This window comes from Echinops telfairi, unplaced genomic scaffold (genome assembly GCF_000313985.2).
Source record: "Echinops telfairi isolate 266 unplaced genomic scaffold, ASM31398v2 ScPeMD7_7400;HRSCAF=8409, whole genome shotgun sequence".
NCBI lineage: Eukaryota > Metazoa > Chordata > Mammalia > Afrosoricida > Tenrecidae > Echinops > Echinops telfairi.
Window position 1 is genome coordinate 16,565,781 of NW_022111300.1, and position 21,668 is coordinate 16,587,448.

At 36.6% G+C, this 21,668-nt stretch overlaps 1 pseudogene; it reads left to right on the forward strand.

Annotated features, from left to right (window-relative positions):
• The first annotated feature begins 19,541 nt into the window (after positions 1 to 19,541).
• On the forward strand, positions 19,542 to 19,680 carry LOC115871729 (annotated as a pseudogene).
• The last annotated feature ends 1,988 nt before the right edge of the window (positions 19,681 to 21,668 follow it).

Here is a 21,668-nt window from a genome sequence, read left to right on the forward strand (position 1 = left end):
TTTTCAAACCAGCGATATCATGGTTCTTTTAATTTATTTTATTTTTATTGGGGGCTCTTGCAGCTCTTATCACAACCCATCCATACATCTCTCCATTGTATCAAACACATCTGTACATTTGTTGTCATCTTTTTCAAAACATTTTCTTTCTATTTGAGTCCCATGGTTCTATTTAGAAAATCTTTCCTTATATATTCAAACCAACAAACCCATTTATAACTAAAATCAATAGAATTTTTTGAGTACATGTTCCTGATTTGGGGTAATGTAAAATAAAATAAAAGTGCAGAAGATTAACCAAATGAAAGTACTACATAAAAATTATATTGCTCACACCAATTAAATGTAACCAGAGCCTCATGTGATCAACCTGATGGAGGTCCAAGTTTTCAATGAAGTAACAAAGGAATGAAACATTCCTCAAAAATATTGAATATATCATGTACTGTCAGGAGAAGGAGCAAATCTGCTTTGGAAGAAGTACAACTAGAATGCTCCTAGAAGCCAGGATGGTGAGACTTCATTTCACTTATTCTCTACATGGAATCAGAAGGGACCAGAACTTTGCGAGAGACATCGTGCTTGGTAAAGTAGACGATCCGAAAACTAAATCACAGTGAGATATATTGACCCCATTGCTGCAGTCCTGGCTCTGAATGTGGGAATACTTGTGAGAATGGTGCGGGCAGGCAGCGTTTTCTTTTCTTGCACATAGGGTCGCTGTGAGCAAGAGCCAATTAAATGGTACCTAAAAACGACAACAAATTAGAAATGTATTGAAGTACTAAAGTGAGATTTATAGGGAAAAAAATAAAATAATAGTGTCTTACATCATGATTAAACTTAATATGGTAACACATACAGGGAAAATTATTTGTAATGCAACTTCTATTCTGGCATCCAATGCTAAACTCAAACTTATGAAAACCCCTATGCAAACTGTTCATTCACCGATGGGAAAGTTAGCTTTCATTATAGATCACAATATAAATATTCAGGTACAGGCTAATGTAACTGATAAATTATTACTTTTTATTTTATTAAATTGTTTTCCCCCAAATAGTCTCTAACAAAATACGGATTTCAAAAGTTACAGTGGTAAATAGTTGCAGGTTGTGGTAGTGATAAGGATTGTGGGTAGGGGTGAAACACTGCAAACTAAAAGAACACGGGACCCTCAGACCATCACAATAGAATCCTGATGGATAGTGCATTCAGTGATCCAGTGTTACTTTCTGTTGATTTGGGAAAGAATATGTAGAGGAAAATCCTCAACAAAGCTTGGGTAAAAATGTTTCGTTGAAAAAACTTTTTCTATGACATGACGTCTGGCCCTGTTTGAGACTGATAAAGAGAAAAGCATGGTGGTGGTGATGGTGGATTTATTTATTTAATTAGTATATTATAATTGATGTATGAATTTCAGGAAAATCATTTGGCTTGCTTGAAACACAAAAACCAAACCCAGTGCATGGATGAAATTGTATGCAATCCTCTTGAAATCTAAAAGTTAATATTAGTATTTGAATGCAAATAACTTCTATACCTGATACACATTAATAATGTGAACTTAAAATAGAAAGTCAGCCAAATCACCAATAATTCAAGAATTAATAAAACTTCCTTTCTCTAAGAGTAGGTACTATATAATTAAACATTGATTAAGTAGAAAAAATTGATCTCCATTATTAGTTTCTTAGATTATTATGAAATTTGATATAAGTATTCTGAACTCTATCTTAGTGAGTAAAAATGCTTATGTTTATCTAAAGGCAAGTCAGCGCTTATATATATTTTATTATTTCTATCTGTTTAGTTGTGACCTGGACTCTCATTATTAATTAAATAGACCTTATAGGCTTTGGATAGTAAAGTCATATAATATTACATAGTTTTCAGTAGCAAATAGTTAAAAGATACTATTAAGATTCACCTGACCTAAGCCACACTATTTTCAATTGCCTCATGTTTATGAAAGTTGGACACTAACTGAGGAAGACCAAAGGAAAATTGATGCACTTGAACTATGCTATTGGTGAAGAATGTTAGCATTACCATAGACTGCCAAAAGAACTGAAGAAATGCAGCCAGAGCATTCCTTAGAGGCAAGGGATGGGGAGACTTTGTCTCCTGTACTTTGGAGAAGTCCTCAGGAGAGGCCAGTCCCTGGAGAAGGGCAGCATGCTTGATGCAGTGGAAGGGCAGGGAAAAGAGGAAGGCCCTTGATGAGATGGACTGACCCAGAGGCTGTCAAACGTATGCACTTTGGAGAAGATGCCAGACGAGCAGTGGCTTCCCTCCTGTAGCACCTGCAGTCGCTGTGAGTTGGAACCGGCTGGGTGGCAGCTAACAACAACATAGCAGTTATTACAAAATTTTAAATTATTTTGTACTTAAACTTTTTGTTTGTTTGTTTTACTTTTAAAATTTTTAAATCATTTTATTTGGGGCTCGTACAAAAAAAAGTTTTATTGACATCTTCTGATATTAATGAGTATACGTAGAAAACTAAGGTCTCCAAAGAGTCGTAGCTCCAAATTTTAAAAATTGTTCATGGTATCATTTTCTTAAAGATCTTTTTTGTGCAAATAATTTTGTTTTCTATTCCACACAGGTGTGCTAGAAAAAGCTTTAGATTTGCCTTATATAATTAATGAAAGTAAACGCAATAAGGCAGGAGATACATTTGAATGACATATGTTGTGGTCACTGGAATAAAGTGTATTGTATTAGATGAGAGAAGAGAGAGTGCATTAAAAGAATTAAAACATTAACTTTCTGGCTTAAAGAAAAATATTTACCTTCTTAGGGATTATAATTTTATGATCAAATGAGAAGAAAGGGAGAGAATGCAAAATAAACCTTGTCTTTTTTTCTTTGCAGTGCTCTTGTGAGCGAAGAGGAAAGGGGTAATATGGGTCTCATATTTTGTATTCAAAATAAACCAGTATACACATAGTAATTGTGTTAAGCTAGGTTTTCTAGCAAAGCAAAACTAGGGACAATATATACATATATAAAAAGAGGAGCTTATATAAAGAAAAATGGCTCACACCGTTGTAACAACAGTTAAGTCTAGTTTGTTAGTCAGATATTATGCTAGAGAATTTTTTTTTTTTACTCTAATGGCTGTTAGGGGATGGGAAGCAAGGAAGTCTAGAGACCAGAGGGTGATGGAGAGAGATAGGTAGAACAGATTTTACGGCATGGTTCAAATAGCTCCCAGGATCAGCAAGCAATATTCCTAGGATCCTGGAATACACCACAAGAGACCAGATACAGGATCTAGGCCAGAAGGAAGGAGAGAGAAAGTGCCAGTTCTCTGGAGCACCTCTTTTTTAGATATCAAAATAGGCCACACCTCGAAGGAGACACCATCAGACTAGCACTGTGCAGGTGCAGGTTTGCTGCACACCCACAGAGAAACCCAGACTGGCCAAGCTGACACAAGAACCAAACAATTACTGTGGTGCACTAGAAAACCAAAACAAACAAAAAAAAACTAACAAGTGGAGGAAATAAGGCTTTCTCTTTTGTGATCATGTGTTTTGCAGGAGCATGGCTCAGGTTACAGAAAGGATCTGCCTGGAAAAGAAAGACTGAAAACAGATTGACTTCCTGTGTACAGCACACTGTTGATACACTCACCTGGTAACAAAACGTTGGACCTTTGTGTCCACTCAGAGGCACCGGGAACGAAGGGCTGGTGAACTACTTCTGAAGAACACAATTCGCGCCGCACACACCAGATCAATTCAATGTCAACTGGTTATATGGCATCGCTGGTCTGATCAGCAAGGCGAGAACACCTTTCTATTTAACATTTAATAATGTTCATTGCAAAACATAGACGCTTCTACTGTTTAAATATATTATTGTAAGTCCATGCCTTGAAAGTTTTCAAATTATTGAGAAGATATTCCTAGTTTTGTTCTCTGCTTTTACACATCCAAAGACGAAAATTCACAGAATAATAATGTAACACCTAACAGATTGAGACTCACTGAAAGGTGGTCATTTTAAGGTTATGATATACTTTCCCATGACATTTTTGGTTTAATCTAATTATAAAATGCCCTCACTACCTCATTATTGTTAACCTACCCAGCCAGTTGTTAGATATAGGGAGTTTAAGATTTTAAATCTGTTGAGTCTCTCCAGATCTCTATGTGTCATTTTGTTTAGAAATGTGGTCGAATTCCACAGATGTCTGTCACTGTTGAAATCAGTTTCAAAGTAGGTTGCCAGCCACAATCTGTCCGTATTCTTCATGTCTCGCTTCTTTATGCTGTCTGCTCAGTTACCTAAAAACCTTGCCCTTCGGGTCCATGCTGGTGAAGCACACTAAGGACTGTGAGGGTGGTGCAGACCCTGGCAATGTGTCTTCTGCTGCGCCTTGGGACTGATGCAACAGGCCTAACAGGAACAACAGGCTCCATGGATTTCTGAAGAGAAAAAATCTATATGGGACATAAACAAGACAGCCAAATCATGCACTCTATTATCCTGACAGAGTCTGCACAAACACAATTTTAGACTGCGTATGAGAAAGTCTGGGAAGGAAAATATCTTGATAAATTGACTGTATAAAGTTAGTCTTTACTGCATAGTAATAAAACAGTAAGTTTTCATAAGTATATGGATGAACACATGATGGTATCAAGCAACTAATATTAAAGTAATATATTTTCTTAGTATGATAGGACAATTGCTGACATTTTTACAAACAAATACGATAATCCTAATAATAGAGAAATCATTGAGATTAACTTATTTTTATCTACTTTAATGCACAGTTTTCCATTGCTACAGATAAATTCTATTTTTCAAAGGCATAAAAAATAAAAATTTTATCCATCTGGGGATAAGCTGTCTTTTACAATTTCCTATGGACACGATTAACTTTCCTTCAGAGTCAACCTAAGGAAAAACTAGCCCGTTTTCTAAATATGGCAACCTGATTGCAACTACATTTTTGTTTTTATACATTTACAAAAGATATGTTATACATACTCTGAAGTAAGCAAGTATAACATAGATATGTTATATGAAGTAAGTAATATGAAGTTATATGAAGTAAGTAAGTATAACATAGATATGTTATACATACTCTGAAGTAAGCAAAATGTGCATAAATGTGTTGGACTATTGTCAAATATGCATTAAAATAGCTACTAAAAGACACTGTAAACAAAAAAAAGCAGGCTATTAATTTGGGTTTTATACATAATATAAAATGTATCTGTCATTTGCTGGGAATTCAAAGATAGATTTCTGATATTTTATTATTTTTATTTTCATGGTTTAAAAGATCTGGCACGTTAACTATTAAAATTATCTGATAAATTAAAAAGACAAATAAGTGAATTGCTATCCAGTCGATTCCCACTCATAGTGATAGGACAGAGAAGTGGCCCACAGGGTCCACAAGGCTGCAAATCTTTACAAAAGCTGGCTATGCTCCACCGCCAGCAACAGGAGGGTTGGAACCACTAACCTTTCTACAGGCCGCAGAGAATTTTACTACTGTGCCACTAGGCCTCCTTGATCTAATAAGCTAGTCTTGGTCAAATTCATAGGAAGTATCCATGTTATTTATGGAAGAGCGGATATAAAATTGATGTGTTAGTCCAGGTTGACTAGAGAAACAAGCCCAGGGACACTCCAATGTGTGTAGGAGTGAACTTTATATTAAGAAGTATTTAGTCATCACTAAAACATCCCAGCCCAGTCCAGATCCAGTTCATAAGTTTGACGTTAGCCCGTAAGTCAGACATTAGCCCATGAATTTCTCTTCAGACTCACACAACACATGCAATGATACTGAATTCAGGAAGACGACAGACTGGTAGGTGGAAAGTCCTGTGGGTCCAGGTGTGATGGAAGCATCTCCGGAGCTCTGGCTGCCATCAGCGTGGCTCCATGTGGCTCATCAACAGTAATGTGAAGCAGAGAGAGGGTGTCCCATCTCCAGGGAAGATGAGAAGAAAACTCCCAGAAGACTAATGAAAAGGCCACCCCCAGGAGGAGGCATTCATCTGGCTGTGACCTGATTGGCTACACTCCACCCCTAAACCCTAGTAATCAAGTTGACATGAAATAATGTAATTGCAACAATTGTATTGGCACAATTATTTATTCTGAAGTCGGCTAAGTGAAAGCATTACCACTACTAAATCAAGTATTCCAATTGTAAGGTGGCAGTTTTATCTAAGATATGCAACCAAATCCAGAATATCATCCAAATTGGCTATTCTTCCTTTTACACAATTCTTGGCTCAAATTATGTTTATAGAGATTCAAATGTGATTTTGGCAATATTGTTTTCACTTTTTCCATAGGCTAATTTTTCTTAAATTGTAACTCTAATTGGACTATTACTTAACAGGGTCATATGATTCTGCATATAGAGAACCTCTTACAATCTACCAAGTATTCAGATATCCATTACCAAACACAGTAGCTGTTCTTCCCTGGGGGTAATCAAAGAATGAGTTTAGTAGCCCAAAAAGCCAGATATTTTGATCAAATATTTATTAAATTTCCACAGGACACCGGCTTTTATCTACATACTGCTTTCAATGGATTATCATTCTCTATAATAATAAGTCTTTCACACCCCCACAGTCAGGATGGATATTTGCATGGGCTCATCTATTTGATGCTGGATTACAGTCAACCAAGTTTGCTCCGTGTGCTTCTCTTGTCTTTCTATAAATGCTAAATTATGTGCAATTTCAGGGGACGTGAATGTATTTTAAGACAGTCACAGATTCTGAATGTTTCCTGTGATATTTCCAATAAAATCTTATAATTAAAAAATAAAATTTGAACCCAGCAAAGACTCAAATTTTGACTCTAACCAAATTATAATTGTATAGTTCATAATTTCCCATGGGCTGTACATAGAAGAGATCAATTGAAGGATTAAAAATGATTAGACCTTTCACAGTGCTCAGACATTCACTGTTTAATCTTCAAAATCTATAGCTATAGACTAATGGACTAGTCAAACCTATAGCTGAGATTTCTAGGATATTATAGAAAGTATGGTGATCTTTTTGCTTTAAGAATTTATGGCATCTGGTTATATTCATTAGTACTATCATTGTGGGTAGATATTAACTAAATGAGTTCATAGCCTGAATTTGCTCAATGTAATTTTATCTTACTATTTCTATATACTGTACATTAATTTTTCCACTTCTTGATTCATAAATATAAATTCAAGGTTTTGGAAGAGTTTACACACAGCATGAAATGTATATGTTTTATAACCTCTACACATATGTAATCGATAAATACCTTAATTTTATATATTTCCTTAAATCTTTCACACCTTCCTCTTGTTGGGACATAATAGTCACAGTTTTGTATTTTCATTATATATATATATCACTGCCACCAAATCTGTGGAGTGTCATGAAACTGTACTGTAAAGGAGTAGAAAGCTTCATTTTTTCACCCAGAGAGGCTGATGGTTTTGAACTGCTAGATTTGCAGTTAGCAGCCCCACTCATAACCCACTACACCATTTCTCTACAATCTACAATTTTTGTTTTTGTTATTTTATTTTCACCCAGTATCTTTTATATATTATATAATTATTCTTTTCCATGGACCATTTAATCTTTTGTACTAAATGTACATAAATTGCATTCTAATTTGTAATCTGTCCCATAGAATATTATATATTTAAATGAATTTAAGATTGAGAAATATCCCTATAAGTATTTTATAGCTTCAATAGTATGTATGCAGTATATTTTACTTGTTCATTTCCCCCCCCAAAAAACCATTTTATTGGGAGTGAACACAGATATTATATCATGCCATAGTTCAATTACATCAAGCTGTTTTGTACAATTGCCATCAAATTAGTTTCCAATACTTGTTCATTTTTAATTGAAGGAGGTGAGAGAGGCTTCCCTCACTTAGCTATAATGGATTTTGCAATAGTCAACTTCCTTGCAGGTGTACATTTTCATTTAAATGAGAGTGCCCCTGGGCATATATTTGGGAGATTAATTTGAGTAAGATGAGCACCGTAAATTTAATGAAAGGTAATGTATCTCATTGCATATGAATATAGAAACATATATCAAACACAACTGAAAAACAAACTCACTGCCCACAAGTTGATGCCAACTTAAAGCGACCCTACAGGACAGAGTGGAACTGCTGCTGTGAGGTTCTGAGACTGTGTGCCAGATAAAGCCTGTCTTTGTCCTGCCCACTGAACAGATGACTGTTTCCAATTGTGGACCTTGGGCATCCCAACCCAATGCATAACCGCGACAACACCAGGTTGTATGTGTTATATAAAAATATGCAAATATGTTATACACACATAATAGCATGTGACATGGCTGCACAAGTCTATTAAAATTTTACTAGCATAATCATACTTGATAGTCACTGGATATCACTTGCCAAGCCCTTAACAAGGATTATAACCTCAAATACTTATATACAGTTTTGAGACACGAAGTTTTGCTGTTATTTTTCATTTTAAAGATTAGTAAGCTTTACCATTTAAGTTAATTAATTCACCCAGAATCACACAATTTGTAAGTAGTGAAGGCAGAAATTGAGGATGTTAAATTTGCCACTAAGTAAATATAATACAGTGTCTCTTTTCAATAAACCATTTATCCAATTAAATGCCACCATCACCCCCGGCCCCCAAAGATATTCTTCCATTTCAGCTCCTTCAGGATCTTGTCAGTCCCATAAGAGAAAGTGTGGGATCCTTGCCATGACTCACACTTCCTTCATCTCATTTTGCCCTCCATTTTCACAAATGCAGCCATTCTCAACTTCATATTCTTCCATTGCGGATGGAAAAATGGGGTCCTGAGTTAGTTAAAAGTTTATTGTGCCAACCTGCTGATAAACACATGTGGGGTTAATTGAAGGGCAGAGGGATAAATGGCTCAGTGAGCCTCACTTTTCAAGTTCTTGGGTCTCTTGCTTTCTGATGGCCGGACCAGGGTACAGCTGCCTTAACAAGTTTCCTGCTTCAGCTGGCAAGGCTCACTTCCTTCCCTGAGGAGAAGCCACATGGACCTACCCCGATGTAGCCCTGGGTGCTGGAGCACCAGTGTGGAGACCCCTGCCAGTGCTGAGATGCTTCCACATTCACTGATTCAACTTTCCTCCTGCAGTCAGCATTACTGCGTGTGTTTTGTGAGATGGAGGAGGACTTTGTAGATTGATGTCAGACATATGGGCTAATATTGGACTTGTAGGCTTGGGCAGCACTGGGTTGGGGTGTTTCCTTGATGTGCACTTTGGATTTATTCTCTAATATACCCAGACTGGCACAGTTCCCTTCTAGAGGACATTAGCATTTTATTCTTTTCATTTATTTGTCAATTTATCTTTTCTGCTAAGAAAACAGTGACCAACTAAACTTGCTTAACTCATGACGAATACTCACCAAATCTTGGAATGAGCTTTTCTAGGAAGCATGTCTTGAATATCAAATTTGGACCCAGTTTTTCTCTGCACTTCTATACCTACTCTGTTATGTGTACATTTTATGGAGAATAGACTAGAGGTAACCTCAAACAGAAATTATGTAAAGTGTTTTCATAGTCCCTGTACATAGCATATTTTTTCTAGGATATTATCTAATATGTAAAAGTGTATATACTGCCGTTGAGTCAACTTTGATTCAAAACTGGAATATATCTATATCTATATCTATATACACACACACATATATATCATAATGTAAATATCTGATATACAGATATTCAAAACTGGGATATATATACACCATAATGTAAATATCTGATATACAGATATTTGAGGCAGTATGTTTACAGGAGCAGAAAGCCCCATCATTCATTCCTGAAGTACCTCTTGGATTTAAACTACTGACCCAGGAGTTAGAATTTCAACGTTTAGTCACCATAGTAGACCATCAAAACTAGTTCAAAAAAAGTGAGCCAATAAGTCATTAAGGGAAAAGTCAAGAATTTAATTTTTAAATTAAATCAACAATAAAGTTTATTTATCAGTGACTACATGCATTGCGCAATTGTTTTTCCCTTAAATTGTCCCCATCTCTCCTACTAAAGAGGTCTGATGGCTAGTAAGCTAAGCATTGGGTTGATAACTACAAGGTTCTGGGTTTAAAACTACCAGTTACTCGGTGGAAAAGAAAAAGGAGGCTGGCTGCTTCAGTAAAGCTTTACTGTCTCAGAAATCTCCAGAAGCAGCTCTACACTCCTGAATAGGTTCACTACGAGTTGACATTGGTTCTACTCTATTGGAAAGCAATAGGCTGGGTTTTTGGATTCTTCTAAGGCTGTGGTTCTCAACCTTCCTAACGCCGCGACTCTTTAATACAGTCCCTCATGCTGTGATGATGCCCAACCATTAAATTGTTTTTGCTGCTACTTCATGACTGTAATTTTCTACTGTTATGAATCATAATGTAAATATCTGATATGCAGGATGTGTTTTCATTGTTACAAACTGAACATACTAAAAGCATAGTGATTAATCACAAAACAATATGTAATTGTATATGGTGAAATATTTATTTGTTTTCTGATGGTCTTAGGCAACCCCTGTGAAAGGGTCTTTAAACCCCCAAAGGGGTCGCAACCCACAGGTTGAGAACGGCTGTCTTAAGGTAATGCATGATCCTCAGCAGTGGAAACTCACCTACTCCAAACAATGAACAATGGTAATTACATAGCAGTTGGTGTGACTGGGCCACATCTCCTATAATCACAAGTCTTTCATGAATAAGGAATTGTCTGTGCTTTAAAATGCCAGCTGCACATAGATTGTAAGCTCAACAACCAAGCAGGTACTATTTATTAGGCAAGTCACCTAATTAAGAGATTTAGGATTATTTTCCAGTGGATTTTAGTTACAGGATGATGATTTTTTTTTGTCTGTAGCAAAAATAATGAGTGTAAAAAATGTGAGAATATATTCCACATGGATATAAACAATCAAAACAAACTGTCATGAACCCTGGTCATTTTTAGGTACAGTAAGTAAGATATACATAATTCTGACAGTTTTTTCATAGAAGAAAATTCATAACTTACAAAAATGATTCTATCCTGGATACTGTTTCAGAGTTCACTTGTAGACTTTGAATACATTAAGTCGAAGAGCTGATAACCACAATGTGTTAGTCTGACTAGAGAATCAATTTCATAGACCTCATATATGTGTGTAAGACAGAGCTTTATACACAAGAGCAATTGAATATAGAGAAAACATTCTAGCCCAGTCCAGATCAAGTCAATAAGTCCGGTATTAGCACATATGTCTTATACCAATCTATAAATTATTCTTCAGAGTCATGAAACACATGCAATGATGCTGAATGCAAGACACTCACTGGCCAATGGGTGGAAAGTCTTGTGGAACCAGTGGTGGCATAAGCATGTCAGCACTGGCAGGAGTCTCCACATGGCTGCTTCAGCTCCAAGGCTCTGACTGCCATCAGCCTGTCTCCATGTGGCTTGTCCACAAGCATGTCTCACAAGGACTGAGCCTGTGTCCTACATCCAGTGAGCTAATTATCTCCTTATTGTCTCCAAATGAGGTCATCAAGCTGGGACCTGATTGACAGGCTAAACTCCACCCCTGCACTCTTAATACTCAAAATGACAACAAATTATGTAACTACCAAACACAAGTTTCAGTCTTAAATGATATTCTACCATCAAACACACTGTTGACTATGTTGACTATGAGAAACACATCAGATAAAAATAGTTAGCAACTACCAACAATTACAGAATAATTTGGTGGAACTGTTTTTCCACATATCTTAGGCTCAGTCTTCACTCAGAGCCCAGCTCCAAAATAGTGATTCTTAGTGATTATTTTTGTCAAAGAATTTATAGCAGTAAAATCCTACTTTAAACACAGCATCCCCTATGTTGTCTGAAATAGCTTAGTTCTAGGGCTGACTATGAGGCTGGAACTAAGTCACGTTTTGGATTTTTTTTAATTAAACATTTTATTGTGGAGCTCTAACAAAACTTTATAATAATCCATCATTCAATTGTATTAAGCACACTTCTACATATGCTGCCATCAACATTTCCAAAATATATGCTTTCTACTTAAGCCCTTAGTATCAACTCCTCTTTTTCCCTCCCTCCCCCTCCCTCCCACCTTGTGATTCCTTGATCAATTATATATTATTATAGTTATGTAGTGTCTTACACTGTCCATTGTCTCCCTTCAACCAAATTTCTGTTATTTGTACCTCTTGGAGGGAGGGTTATAGATCCAAACTTGTAATGGATTCCCCATTTCTATATACACCCCTACACACTGTCCCCCTACCCTCCTGATATCACTACTCCCATTATTGTTTCTGAGGGTTTTATCTGTCCTGAATCCCATATGTTGAGAGTTCTTATCTGTACCAATGTGCGTATGCCGGTCTATCTGGTAGTTCTACTGATAACTACCTTGTCATCGTAGTGATGGGAAGAAAGCATTTAAGAACAAGAATGATATGTGTTTTGCAGGTGCTATACTGCACCCTGGTTGAATCATCCCCTCCTTGTAGCCCTTCTGTGGGGGGGTGTCTAATTGTCTACAGATTAGCTTTGCAGCTCCACTCCAAACCACCTCTTTGGCATTGATATAACTGTTTGTTTTGGATAGTTTGATATCTGAAACCTGATCCCGTCGACACCTCATGATCACACAGGCTGGTGTGATTCTTCCATTTGGGCTTGTTTGCTTCCCGATAGATGGCTGCTTGTTTAACTTCAAGTTGTTAGGATCCCAGACATTATGTCTTTTGGTAGCGGGCCACCACCCGCTTTCTTCATCACATTTGCTTAAGCACCCATTTTGTCCTCAGAGATCTTATCAGAAGAATGAGTATCAAAGAGTGCCAGATTATTAGAACAAAGGGCTCTTGTGTTTAGAGAGGCCTTGAGTAGACACCCAAAGTCTGCCTGCGATCTTAATAATTAACATATAAATATATGTACATTGACCTCTATCCCTTTCATTATAAATTGATATATTTAAATATATATGCCTATAACCAAAAGTAATAGCTTTTGCTTCTTAATCCTTTCCTCCATTTCCTTTCACTTTCCTCCTGTCCCACTGTCAATCTCACCCTCCATTCTTCTCCCAGTAATTCCTCTCCGATATCTTGCACTTGAAATACCCCCTGCCCCCACCCCAGGTATTATATGCCCTCCTCACCATCAATTCTAGGTCTCTTGTTGTGCCCTTGTCGCTGAGTTTGTTGGCTCCCCACTCCCGGTGGTCCACACCCCCTCTTTCCTGTGTCCCCCCGACCACCGGTCCCATTGTTTCCTACTCAGGATTGTTTGTCCTGATTACCTCATATAGATAGACATAGAATGGAGGGGGTGGGGGTAGTTATAGATCGTTCTAGGTCTGTCTGCTGACCCTTATGAATGTTTTCCAGTCGAGTATGATGAGATGCCAAGCGCTGTCCCCAAAGTCAGAAGTCTACTTTCAGGATCCCTTGGGGACTTGGTTACTTTGCTCCCTTTGCTACCCTTCTGCACTCCCTTCGCCCCACTGAAGCCACTATTTCTTTTACTGAATATTTCTTGCTTCCTCGTTTGTGCTATAATTAATTAAAATAACCTTGCTTGGTTCACCTGACATAATGTCAAAATTACTTAAAACCTTGCTCGTTTTGGGGGGCTTTATTGGATTTTTTTTTACACTAAAAATACAGGGAAAAGAAAAACTGACCAATACCTAATCAGTGGAATGGCATCACTCTTCACACAAAGTGCAAGCAAACAGTTTTATTCCTGTTTGTAGAGCTTAACCTTCTGCAAAAGCAATTAGATCTATAATTAAAAAGCTATTTGCAATGATTAAAACCCCGTTATCTTGTGGCATTTAAAGACAAATGCAAATGTCAGAAAGGATGAATTCATTAAAATTTCTATTTAAGAGTAAAAATAATGGATGGAGGGTGTTATTTATTAAAATGTTACAGTTTGAGGAAATGTTTGATCTTCAGAAAAGACACTGAAGGTGGAATGTATCTTTCTGTAGCATTTGATATGGCAATCAGATGCTATTCACAAACATTTATTTTGGGGGTTAATTGAAGCTAGCAAAACTCGTAGTGTTGCAGTATTATTTTTGAAAGATATGTGATTTATTGGAGAGGCTTTATTTGTTTTCAAAAACATAAGAATGATGTAAGTATATCTAGTTCTAAGGTGACCATAAATGTAAATTAAGTAACATAATCTGACAAACCATAAAGTGGTATCAGATTAAATTTCGAGCTGTAAATTCGAAGTTTATATGAATGGAATGATAGAGTTTAAAAGTCTCCTCTTTCCCAACCAAATAATTTAATAAGATAAGGGGAAATGAACTTAGAAGTCATAGGGGCTCTTAAATTACAGGGTACTTACTGAATATTTTTCAAGTGAACCTGTACACAAGTGATCTGGGAATCCCCAAACAGTCACTGACATGTACCTAGACTGGTAATAAGCCCACTTTGTAATTCACAATGAAGTTGTGAATGGACTTTTAAATACCCTCCCTGGACACTAAGAGCAGATGGGTCCTAATAGGGAGGGTAGCAGTCCCAGAGTCCATCTGAGGAAGACCAGGTCCAGCAGCTTGCTTGTCTGGAGATGGCACGGTTTGAAGAAGACAGAGGGATGTTCTCTTATTTGACCTTTCCAGACCTCACCCAGACATTTCTTAAATGGAAACCTTCATATTTAGACATTTACCTGACTTGCATGCTGAACCACATCCTGTTAGTTCTCCCTCTCATTCCCTTAGACCAATGACTTAGGAGTGCTGTCTAAAAATTCCGGTGGGTTTCCTCTATCCATTGCAGGGGGTTAGGCAACTCAGCTGAAAAAGAGAAGTGAAAAAGTAGAGAAGTGAAAAAGTTGAGTAGGATTTTTTAAAATCATTTTATTGGGGGCTCGTACAACTCTTATCACAATTCATACATACATCCATTGTGTCAAGCACATTTGTACATTTGTTGCCATCATCATTCTCAAAACATTTGCTTTCCACTTGAGCCCTTGGTATCAGCTCCTCATTTTTCCTCTTCCTTCCCCCACCCTCCCTTCCTCACGAACCCTTGATAATTTATAAATTATTATTATTTTTCATGTCTTACCCTGTCAGATGTCTCCCTTAACCTACTTTTCTGTTATCCATCCTCCAGGGAGGGAGACATATGTAGATCATTGTGATTGGTTCCCCTTTCCCCACCACCTTACCCTTACCCTCCTGGAATCGCTATTCTCATTATTGGTCCTTAAGGATTTATGTGTCTGGATTCCCTGTGTTTCCACCTCTTATCTTTACCAGGCACATACTCTGGTCTAGCCGGATTTGTAAGGTAGAATCGGTATCATGATTGTGGGCACTGGAGGAAATATTAAAGAACTAGAGGAAAGTTGTATGTTTCATTGGTGCTATACTGCACCCTGACTGGCTTGTCTCCTCTCCGCTACTCTTCTGTAAGGGGATGTCCAGTTGCTTACAGATGGGCTTTAAGTCTCCACTCCACACTCCCATTATTCCTAGTGTTATGATTTTTTGTTCTTTGATGCCTGATACCTGATCCTATTGACACCACATGATCACACAGGCCAGTGTGCTTCTTCCATTGTGGGCTTTGTTGCTTCTAAACTAGATGACCGCTTGTTTATCTTCAAGCCTTTAAGCCCACAGATGCTATATCTTTTGATAGCTAGCCACCATCAGGTTTCTTCACCACATTTGCTTATGCATCCGCTTTGTCTTCAGCAATCGTGTCAGGAAGGCAAGCATTATGGAATGCCAGTGTAATAGAACAAAGTGTTCTATTTTGAGCACTTGCATTGAGGGAGTACTTAGAGGCCCAATGTCCATTTGCTACCCTCATAATAAACCTATAAATATATGCACATAGATCTACTTCCCCATCATCATATATAAATATATTTACATATGTACATGCCTGTATTTAGACATCTATAAATGCCCTTTGCCTCCTAGTTCTTTCCTCTATTTCCTTTTAGTTTCCTCTTGTCCACTATCATGTTCAGCCTTCATTTGGGTTTCAGTAATTCCTCTCGATTACATTGCCCTTAATCAAGCCCTACCTGGCCTCCTATACTCTCCTCACCATCAATTGTGGATCACTTGTTGTTCCCTTGTCCCTGGGTTTGTTAACACCCATTTACTTTCCCCTGCCTCCACTTCTCCCATGTCCCCCCAGAACCATTGTTTCATTGTTTTCTCCCCCATATTGTTGATCCTGCCTATCTTATCTAGATAGACCTGCGGGGATTATAATACTCACAAAAAATAAGAGCAAAACAAAGCAACAAAAAAAACCCAACAACAACGAAATCCTGTAACTAGTTCAAGGTCTGTTTGTTGTCCTTTAGGAATGTTTTCCAGTCCATTCTGATGGGGTGCTACGCTCTGGTCCCAAAGTCTATTTTTGAAATTCCCTGGGGACTTCATTGCTCTGTTCCCCTTGCTGTTCTGTTGCACACTCTTAGTGTTTCTCCTCAGTTTGGTGGAGTCTGATCAGATCCCGCACTCTATCTTCAGTGTTGTCTCCAACAGCACTGTGGGTCAGTGAGGGATGTTGTGTCTCATAGTGGGTCCAATCCCATGGTCCTTTTTCTTTGGCTGCACTGAGAGGGAATATCATCCTCAGGGCTTGGTGGGCCAGGATGTGCTCCACTTTTGGTTGAGGTAGATTTGACTGACCCCTTACAGGAACTGGTATTGTGCTGATTCTAGTTCATGGTACTCTCCTTAAAATGCTTATGCTTAGTACTTGAGTTAGTTAATTGTGCCAACCTGGCCGATAAACCCATGTGGGGCTAATTGAAAGGCAAAGGGATAAATGGGTGGTGAGCCTCGCCTTTCTAGCTCTCGGGTCTCTTGCTTTGTGATGGTCATACCAGGGTGCAGCTGCCTTAGCAGTTCCCTGCTTCAGCTTGCAAGATTGACACCAAACCATTGCTATTGAATTAATTCTGACTCATACCAGTTCTAGGTCAAAGTAGAACTGCTTTAGATTTGGGGAGAATACTGCTACATTTGTTTCAACTTACCTGCATTTTCTTTTCCTATTAAAAAATGTTGTATTCATTTTAGGAATCTACTTTATCTCCACTATCAACATAATTTTGACTGTTTGTTTGTTTGCCTTTTTGTTTTGTTTTGTTATGATTACCCCAGGATTTTGAATATCAACCTTTTATTTATCACCATTTATTTTCAAACCATATTAAACTACTATTAAATGTGAAACAGAGAGTTTTATTCATATTCAATGATGTGGAAATTACGAAGCATCAAAATAAAAATTTAACATGGTATTCTGAGAAGAAGAATAACTGTAAAGTGTAAATCTTTTATAAACATTTATAGGGTTGTACAGAGATGGGAAAAGTATGGATTTACATTTGGTCATTTGGTCATTCAAAATACTTTTGTAAGACTCATCTGTCAAGAATTCCTAATATCTGAGGTACTCAGTTATTTCTAGGTTCCTAAATTCAAGAGCTGATTTCTTGAATTTCCTGCAACTTTTGGGGTGGACCACTTCACAATGTTTTAGACAAACTATTTAGGTCATGGATATGATTCATTATGGAGCTTACGAAGCAGAAACAGGGCTTTAGGGCAAAGTGGAGTTCACTTCTGGCTTGTGTCAACCACTTTAGCTATTTCAATCACTTCAAGTTCATACCATACCTTGTATAGTGAAATGGTACCCAGCACATTTTCATTTCACTTTACCACCTATTAGAGTTATTGTTCACATGTACTTTGATATTAATAATTGAGGTTTAAAGGATCCCTGGTGAAATAGTGGGTTATGCATTGACCTGCTTTCTGCAAGGTTAACTGCTTGAAACCACCAGCCACTGAGGGAGGAAACTGAGGCTTTCTGTTTTGTAAAGATTTACAGTCTCAGAAATGCAAAAGAGTCATTCTTCTCTCTTCTAGAGTATAGCTATGAGTCAGAATTAACTCGATGGCCCTAAGTATTGGGATGTAATTATGTTTAAGCAGTCTATTAAAAGATATTTTTAAATGGCCCCTCACCTATTACCTGTGATCGTGATTAATTCATGCCAATTCTAATTTTCATCCAATTGTTTCCCATCTGCTGTTAGATATCACGCTAACATTTTTTTACTGTAAGTCTACAAGCAATTATCAATATTTTATAGATAATAAACTGACATCCGCAGATTTATGCAACTTTCCTGGTTGTCCATAATTTGTAAGTAATAAAAATGGAAACAGTGGAGGAAAAAAGAGGATGAAAACCAAGAAGAGGATGATGAAGATGGAAGAGGTAACATAGGAGGGTTGCGGGGGGAGGATCCTAAAGGAGAAAGAGGAGACAGAAGATGAAACGGAGGAGCAGCAGGAGGAAGAGGACGGAGGAAAAGGGAAGACAAGATCAAGTATTTCTGTTTTCATTTTATGGTTTGTTTGTCAAGGAGCAAACCACTTTTAATTGAAAAATAAAGTAATACATTATTGTTGTTCGTGACAAGATTTTCCATCACTCTTTTTCATAGTAGACATGATAGTTGCCAAAAGCATATTGTAAAATAGATATTTTCTGTAATCAATATTTTAGCAGCCATTAGGTTTTCCATGTTGCTAATACATACACATACACTCATCTACTAAACATTTCTAATATTTGAGGTACCAATCTTTGCTAGTTTCCTACATTCCAAAGTTGATTTCTTCTATTTCCTGCAGCATTCCTGGAGAGCAAACTCAAGTAGAAATTAAAAGTTATGTTTAAAGAAAGCATAATTTAAAACTCTATTTGAAGAAAGTAGAATTAGTCAAAGAAAGCATCTTATAATGAAAATTATAGGAAATGTTGCAAGAGTCATATCCCATTGTTGACCTAGATATGCTGCACACAATTCTTAGTTTTTTTTAAGCAGCAGATAGTTTTCATGTAAGTACTTTTGTTACATATTTTATTTGAATTTTGTATATGTGTTGTTTTACTTTTGATGACTGAACTTAATAGTAAGTCAAACATCCAACATCAGTAGCCATAAATGTTCCTGAATGTCATCCCTAATTAATTCAACAGGCAGTGCCATAATCAATGAGTCTATGGATCAGGAAGCAATTTTGTGTTTGTACCATGGTAATCAATGGTATAAACACATGGCAATTTATAGGTCTATCAAATAGTAAATATTAGAATACACAATAAGTGAAACAATTTCATTTGAGAGGTAAATACGAACGGGCAATTAAATGCCATGTATGTATAAGTGGAAACAATGACTCCAGAATAAATGGCATTGATGGCAGGGTATTGCCATTAAGTGATTTGGGAATTAGACAGGAAGCTAACAACAAAAATACCTAACAATCACTCAGTTAGTGTTGTTATGATAGGCCCTAGGCTGATGATATACAATCAATGTATGCATCATTGTTTTAAGGAAAATAATACATAGTAAACAGCAATAGTAAACAATATTATTATCATTTGAAAAATAAATACAGGAAGGTGGTTTTCCCAGGGTGAGGCTCACCCATTGCACTGCAGGTGTGCTGACCTCTGCGATTTCCCCAAATTCAGGAAACTCAACTGTATAATTTGTGGTAGTGGGCGTCTGCGTTCGCAGTCTCCCCTGAGAATTTTTTTTAAAAAATAATAAATAAATAAACGAAAAGTAAATACTGTGAAGTCATTGTTGAATAATGTGATGGAAGTCATCAGCTAGTAGTAGATTGGAGCCTAGGTTGTTGAACAGAGTCAGACCCCTAACTCAAAATGTTTTTGAGATTGTTTAACCCACGTTCAGTAGTTTGCTGTGTAAGTAAAAGGCTGTGAGCGATTAAGCCAGTCCCTACATTGATATGATTGCATAAGTTTCACCTAAATAATAATGCAATAATATGAAGGTAGAATACAATCATTTCTACTACCTATAATGGTGTTATAATAATTGCGCATTTAATAGTTAATGCATATATATACATATGCACATTAGATATATGTGTATGTATTTATATATGTAAGTATGTACACTTAGGAGTCTTCAAAGAGTTTGTGGGAAATTTTTCTTTTATATTTTCACGATTTTTCCAAGACCTTTGTATATTAACTATATTGATATGTGTTTGAAATAATAACACAGTAAATTCAGTATGTTTTCATCAACTGTTAATGAGGCTTACAAGTAGATTAGTGGATGATATTTGAAATTTTGGATACAAAATACAAACTGTGGTACTAGCTAGAGCTGCGAAAAGGTTTGTTTCAGTTCTCCCTTGTGAATAGCAATTTGCACATAATTAACAACGAAATAGATGAGAAACTAAACTCTAGATGAATGCTAAAAATCTATTATTCTTATCCTGTATACTGGAGTCATAACTTTTCATAAAAGCTTAATAATCACACTCTAAAATTTAGTAGATTTGACTATCATTTTTAAGTTTTGCTGAATATTAACTCAAAGTCAATGACTTTAAGAACTGTGAGACATTCCTACTAAGCAATTTCAAGAAGTCATAATTATAGACGGTTTTTTTTTAAGTTTTAAGGCATTAATGATTATAAAAATTAAAGAACATCTAAAAATAAGATGTAATTTTATGCATTATGCATACTGTACTTCAGATTTACTTCCACATTTAACCCAGTAAAAATAGCTTTATGTGTATTTTTCAGCCATTCTTAATAATGCCTGTTTATTTATGAACCTTAACTACTCAGCACATTCTAATTGGTTTACTACTCAATGGTGTCTTGGAGTCTGTTTTAAGACTACAAAAGTGAGCAAAGGAAACAGATGCTTTTGAGATTACCCAGTTGTGCTTACTAGCCAAACCTAACCTAAATTAGCTTGCTCAGCACTATCTCCACCTGGCAGGCTTTTTTTTTCCATTTTTCACATTTGTCATGTTCTAGGCTCGTGATTCTTGAACGTCCCTGACTACACAATAACATGGTTACACAATAAAATGAAATTCCTTAGTTTCCATATCAAGTAACTTGGGAAACTGACTAATAAAGATACACACCTTATCTAAAAACAGATATAATCATAAAAGCATATGATATGATCACATTTAAATCAAATCTCATTTATTTAAATAGTAATATGAAAGGAAACTGACACCATATAATAAAATTTTAAAAATGTATCTTATATTCCTTTTCAGTACTCACTGTTTCATTGAATCAGTTCATTAGAATACTTTTCTATCATTATATAGTGAAGCAATAACTGATGATATTAATATTTATCATTTTTATTAAATAGGCAGAAGCAGTAAAAGCTCCCCTCCACCGCCAAATCACATAAACCAGTAGACTATACAAGATATTGTTTGCTGCTATGGCAGTTCCTAGAGGAAGTTGTTAGCGCACAATGTGGCATTGAAAGATCTATGTTGCACTATTGTATTTAAACAAGAGGACTTCAGAATTTAGCAGAATGTGCCTGTGGGAGTTCACTATTGTACATTATAGCAACTCAAGATCTTCTCGGCTTGGTATGAAATAGCTTCTAAGCACAGCGGAATTGTTAGCTAACACACCAGAAGTCACATTTGTATTCAGGTAAAATCAAAGGCAATCATCAAGTAAGGAGTGCATGAGAAACATCTTG